Raw genomic sequence first — 6,076 nt, 5'->3', positions numbered from 1 at the left:
CTCTATGACGTTGGCCAAGTGACTGTCCTGCTCTGTGCCTCAGTTTCCCCACCTGTCAAGTGAGAATTAAATAAGACTATGCATTAAACAAGTGTTATAATAAACACCCTGTGAATGTCACCCCTTTCCCTGCTTTCCTTCTAACCACACCATTACCTCATCTCGAGGCAGACAAGAAATGGCTCTGTTGTTCTCCGTTTATCATAAGACAGTTCAGAGTCTCACCCCCAGGCTTTGGGTGAAACAATTAATGACCATCTGTAAAAATGTGTAGCTCCATTAGGAATAAACAAGAAAGTGTGTTTTCCCTGTTGCTTCCTTTGCAATCTACTTTTTTCCCCTAGCAAACCCTACCACTAACAGAACCCAGTAATTTGGAAAGTTTCAGTGGATAAGAATATCAAAAAGCTATGTGAGTCCAAATAATTTTAAAGAAGGAGAAGGAAGAGAAACACGACTGAAACCCAATTTATTTTTAGAAATGCCTTTGGAGGGGCAAATATTTACTTTAAAACAGACGGAATATTAACACATACACATAAGCAGGATCTCTTCTACAAAGTCTTTTAGTTACTCAATTTTGGGAAATCCCAGAACTCTTTTCAAAATTTCCACTCTGACCCAGATCCATTTTAATTCACATTGGGGGTGCCTTTTATTCATATTGAACAGAATGTGAAATTAATTTTTCTATTCTCAATATTCATTGAGAAAATAGTCTTATAATTTTTAAAACAAATTCAGATTAGTTCAGAAACATTTCAAAACCAGCTTCTAAACTATATCTTATTGTGTCTTATTATTATTTTGGTTGGAGGGTGGTTTTGTTAGTCAAATTTCCTTACTTTTGTTTGTGATTATCATGTTGATTTTGTATTTCACTAGATTAGACCAGAAGTCGCATGCTGGATTAGTCAAACAGAGCTGTAGCTGGCTTAGTCTCCATACTTCTCCATAGAATAGGTATAAACATTATTTTGGTACCTGATGCCTCAGCGACACGACTGCAACCATTTGAACAAAAATACTACTACGCTACAAAAACAAAGAGAACCAAGAGAAGAATTAGGTTAAATGGCTAAAGCCACTGAGGGACCAAGGGAAGAGTGTAAACTCTAAACACACACAAACTTGACAATTTGGGATCTTTTTGCAGAAACTATGAATCCTGTGCCAATAAAACCGAACATACCCACACTGGGTCCTCCACTAATCCAGAATATGGGAAGCAATGAAATTTTGGGCACTTGGGTCTGAGGGGTGAGACACATAGGGCTGGCTTCATAGGCCATCAACTGGTGCAATTGCACAGGGCCTTGCACTCTGCATTTAATGTTCTATGGTCACTCTCTCAAAATCCTTAATAATTTTATCCCCAAGTTGTGTTTTGTAAGTGAAGTCTGATGTACCTCAAGTCACTCGTGGTCATGCCTCCCTGGGACAGGTTCTCTGCCACCTGCCCAGTGGCCAAACCTTATTGGCAGGAGTGTGGGGGCAGGCACAGGGAAGGTCACGGCTTGGTGCGTGCGCATGCCACAGGCTGGGCCCCAGGCGCTGCACTCAAGCTGTGAGTAATCCTTGTGCCTGAGGAAGTGTATCATTAATATTAAATAATGAATTTAAAACACTGTTACAGGTTAAGAGAGAAACTGTGGAAAAAAGGGAAAAGCTTTTTTCTTCTTTTTAAACAAGGGGCCCCGCTTCTCACAAATGATGTAGCTGGCCCTGGCAGCAGTCACTTATAAGAGAAAGTTTCAACCCTGGAAAAGTTGGAAATAGCCTCACGGTGAAGTGTGGGGACTTCTCCCAGCAGGCCTTAAGCAAGAGGACTGCCAAATGGCACCGAGGACCTAGGCGAGGCTGGAAAGCTGACACCGGGGTCTGATACAATATCCACACAACCCTGTGGGGTGTTCCAACAGCAGGGAGCCACCTGGCTGGGAACAAAGGAATGAATATGAATGGCTGGATTGAGGCAGGTAGGGCTTTTGTCTTTAGCTTTGGTTTAAAATGTTGGGGACTTTGATGCACACTGGTGGCAGTGTACATTGATACAACCTTTGGGAAGCCACTTGACATTTAGTACTAAAGTTTCAGATGCACATCCTATACAAGTTCTGCACATGTGCACAAGGAGACAAGTATGAGAGCGTTATAGCAACGTTGTGGGAAATATCGAAACCTGGGAACAATCTTAATGTTCATCAGGAGAACGCATATGGTAGATATCCATGTAGTGGAATACTATGGAACGATGAAGACAAATGAATTAGCGCTACATGTGTCAACATAGAAGACTCTAAAATGTAATATGGAGCAGCCCTGTGGGCACACAGCCTTTATGAGGCACAGCTCTGTCCTCCAAGTTGGTTGAGTCCTGGAGCAGGGAAGGAGATGACCTCCTACAGGTGAATGTGAGTCACATACAAGACTCACCTGCATCCAGTCCTTCAAGGGTCCCATGCCCAAATTTCCATTATTAGAAATTTAATCCTCTGGGTCATGGCTACGTGCTGTGTTGGAGATCAAAGAGACTCAATGGTTTCCAGTTCTACAGTTCTCTGTTGGGCAGTGAATGGCCACAGCCCAAACCCCTTCTCACTAAAAACATCATGGAAGGAAGTCAAGGCAGGGTAAAGAACAAAATTTAGGGGCATACCAGTATTTAAGAATTGATCAGATAGAGATGTCAGAGGAGGCAACTGGAAACCATCAAGAAATGCCAATGCAATCACATGAGTTTTATGGAGGAGTTACAGAAACTGATCACATATCACAGAGATAAGTCAGTTCAGGTGAAAAGATTCATTTAATAATTTGACAATTAAAAAGCTACTGATGACCTTAGCAAAGGCAGTCTTTAAAAGAATGATAGGGGTAGAATCCAGACTTGGTGGGGAGTAAAAGAAGCTGAAGGAATGGAGACATAAAATGTGGGCTGCCCTAACTAGTGTGGCTCAGTTGGTTGGGTGTCTTCTTACAAGGCAAAAGGGTGCTGGTTTGGTTCCTGGTCAGGGCACATGCCTGGGTGGTGGGTTCAGTCCCCATATGGGGCAGTATGAAAGGCAACTGATTAATTTTTCTTTCTCACATCGAGGTTTCTCTCCCTCTCTTTCTCCCTCCCTTTCTCTAAAAAGAAAGAAAGAAAATCTCTTTTAAAAATGTGGGCTAGGGGGTGGGTTGGGTGGGGGAGAGAAATTGGGGGAAAAGGGGACAACTGTAATTGAAAAACCAAAATAAAAAAATTAAAAAAAAAAAATGTGGGCTAACTTCAAGAAGTTTGTTTATGCAGGGCAGGGTGGGAGCTGTCACAGAAAAGAAGGTGAAGGTAAGATTTTCTAGAATGAAAACGAATTGTTCTTGTAGGGTAAAGAAAAGGAACCAAAAACAAGGGAAGAATTAGAGAATCAAAGAAAGGATAATTTATTGAACTGGATCCTGGAAGAAGCAAGAGAGAGTGGGAGAGAGATCCTAAGAGGAAGGCTCTTCTTGGAAATGTCACGTAAATCCTCTTAGAAGCAAGGAAGAGAGGAGCTGAAAATGTGATATGCTTCAGAAGTTAAGGTCATTGGAGATACAGATGGTGGTAGGTGGACAATTTGAGGAGAGTTGGATGGACAAGCAGGAAACAGCCACAAGGGGAATAAGATAAGTGTCTGGCCAGGTGTGAATAAAAGGACTGGCAAACTATTGGCTGAGTTAGAAACCACATCTCTACAGTGGTGCTAATTTTCTTTTGTCCTAGTAGAGCTTGAGAGCTCTGAAGTCCTGCAGAGAAGATGGATGCTTGGATTATTCCAGGTGAGGGTAGACAGAGCGGGTACAGCTGGATTTAGATCTGAAGGCCACCAAGAATGCTGGTTAGACAACAGCAGCCCTGGGAACAGCTGGGGTTAGCAGGCAAAAGACACTCTCCACTTTCCTTTTTTATAAGGGATAATAGTGTGTTGTAACTTAGAAGATACTCAGTTAAAAAAACCATTTGAATGACTGAAGTTGACATTTTCAACATTGAAGTAGCAACCTGCGTTTCAACTTGCTTCTGGGTCACTGACCAGGGTCAAGTGATTTCTGTGGGCACTTGACCTTGTCAGCCTATGTCTCTCGGCCTCATTTCCACCCACAAACTCAGAGGTAAAAATGGGATGAGATTCTTGTCTTTACTTCCCACCCCACGCAGCTGACTAGAGCCAAAAGTACATAAAAAGAAAAGTTTATAAGTTTCCAAATGTGGTACTTTGGTCAACCTGATGAACTATTATTGAAAAAATGACTAGGTTGAAAGCTATTATGCCTAGTCATCGCTTTTTGAATAGGGACCATGCTGCTCAACACTGCAGCAGTATCATAGCCCTCTGAAATACCTTTAAGTAACTGTTAGTTTTTCAGAATTTAGAGCTGAGGTCTACTTTTTTGTGTGCTTCATAATTTTAAACTCATTTTCAGCCAATTATTCCCGCTCTGCATTGTTTATACTCATTAAAAGTCAGAATTACCTAAATATCCAATGATAGGATTTGCTTATAATTCTCTTTTTTCTTATTAGAAAAACAATGCATGTTCATGACAGAACATCTAAAACTGCAGACAGGCAAAAGAAGAATTGAAAGATGTGTGTACTCCTTTCTAGAGACACCACTGCTAGTTAACACCCAGGAGCATGGCCTCCAACTCATTCCTTAAGACTGCATATAGTGGTTTCACACCATATTTCCTTCTTGGACCACTTATCATTGCCTTAAGAAATCCAGACCTCCAGGCTCATCCCCTATCCACCTCACACACACCTGCTGGCCCTGTGCCTGGGGAAGGAGTTTTGAAAGCAAGAATTGAGGATGCCATGAGGCTAACCTAAGAAGAATGACATTTTATGCTCCCCTTGGGAGGTGAAGTGGCCACATCTGCTTCAGGGACTGCAATGCCATCACTGAATAATCATGTCAACAGCCACCCCTAGACATCTGTGAATTATCTGGAACCTTGTAATTTGTGCTTTTGGAGAGCTCCACAAAGCCATGTTGGGTCCCCCACAAGGGACACTCAACTCAGCTGAGTGGAGCCAGTAAAACTTGAACTTGAGCCATAACAGAGAAGGAACAAAGTTCAAAAGATTAAACAAGCTAAAAACATCAACAACGACCCTGCATGACTGTTATCCTGAAATAACACAGCAAGTAGGCCCTTTTCCTCATGGAGTATCCCAGTGTGCCCTTGCTTGGCTCATTCAGGAACAAGGGGATACGCTCCAGACCCCCAGAGGTGCTGCCTTCCTCTGCCCACAGTCAAGTCCTCTGACCTCTGCAATTTGAGTCTTCAGTACAGGAAGACAGAACATGGGGAGTTTCTTTCATGCCCCCCAGAACACAGCAGTGAGCTGCATTCCCATGCAGTTTCTAAAAAATTGGAAGATAAACTGGCCTCAAGGTGCAGAGAACAGAAGCCCAAGCAGAGCAGGATTGTCATTTTGGTTCTGCCCCATTCAAGACCTTGAGAAAGTTACCTAATTTTTCTGACTCTCCAATTACTTGCCTATAAAATAAGGACCTTGTAGGGTTATGAGGATCAAACTGAGGCTATGTAGGTAAAACATCTGGCATCTTACCTGGTGTACAGGTGGTGCAGAGAGTATTAATTTACTTCCTAGCCTAGTGATCCCATCATTCCTTTTCAAACTTGTCACAGCCTGATTAAGAGCAGCCTGAAGACTGGGATGAACATTCATTAATTCAACCAACACTTACAAAATGTGCCTATATGCCTAGCATCTGGGATCATCGATTTCACTTAAAGATTTTTAAAGTACTATTTTAATATTAAGACAAATGTTATGGGGAAGAATGCAAAATTTGCATTAACTTTATATTTTTGCCTTTTTGCTTTCATGACATTTTATATTTGTGAGGTCATACATATTCCTATGTGTTATTGTAGTTGTTTTATTACTATACTGTGTTTTCTTTTTTTAATCATTTTATTGTTGCTCTATTACAGTTGTCCCATTTTCCCCCATTGCTTTCCCCTGCCCTGCCCACCTCCCCCCTCTCCCACAGTCAATTCCCCCCATTGTCCATGTCCA

This window comes from Furipterus horrens, unplaced genomic scaffold, assembly GCF_987537825.1.
Source record: "Furipterus horrens unplaced genomic scaffold, mFurHor1.1.pri manual_scaffold_13, whole genome shotgun sequence".
NCBI lineage: Eukaryota > Metazoa > Chordata > Mammalia > Chiroptera > Furipteridae > Furipterus > Furipterus horrens.
The sequence above is the reverse complement of the archived record's forward strand: the minus strand, read 5'-3'. Positions refer to the sequence as shown.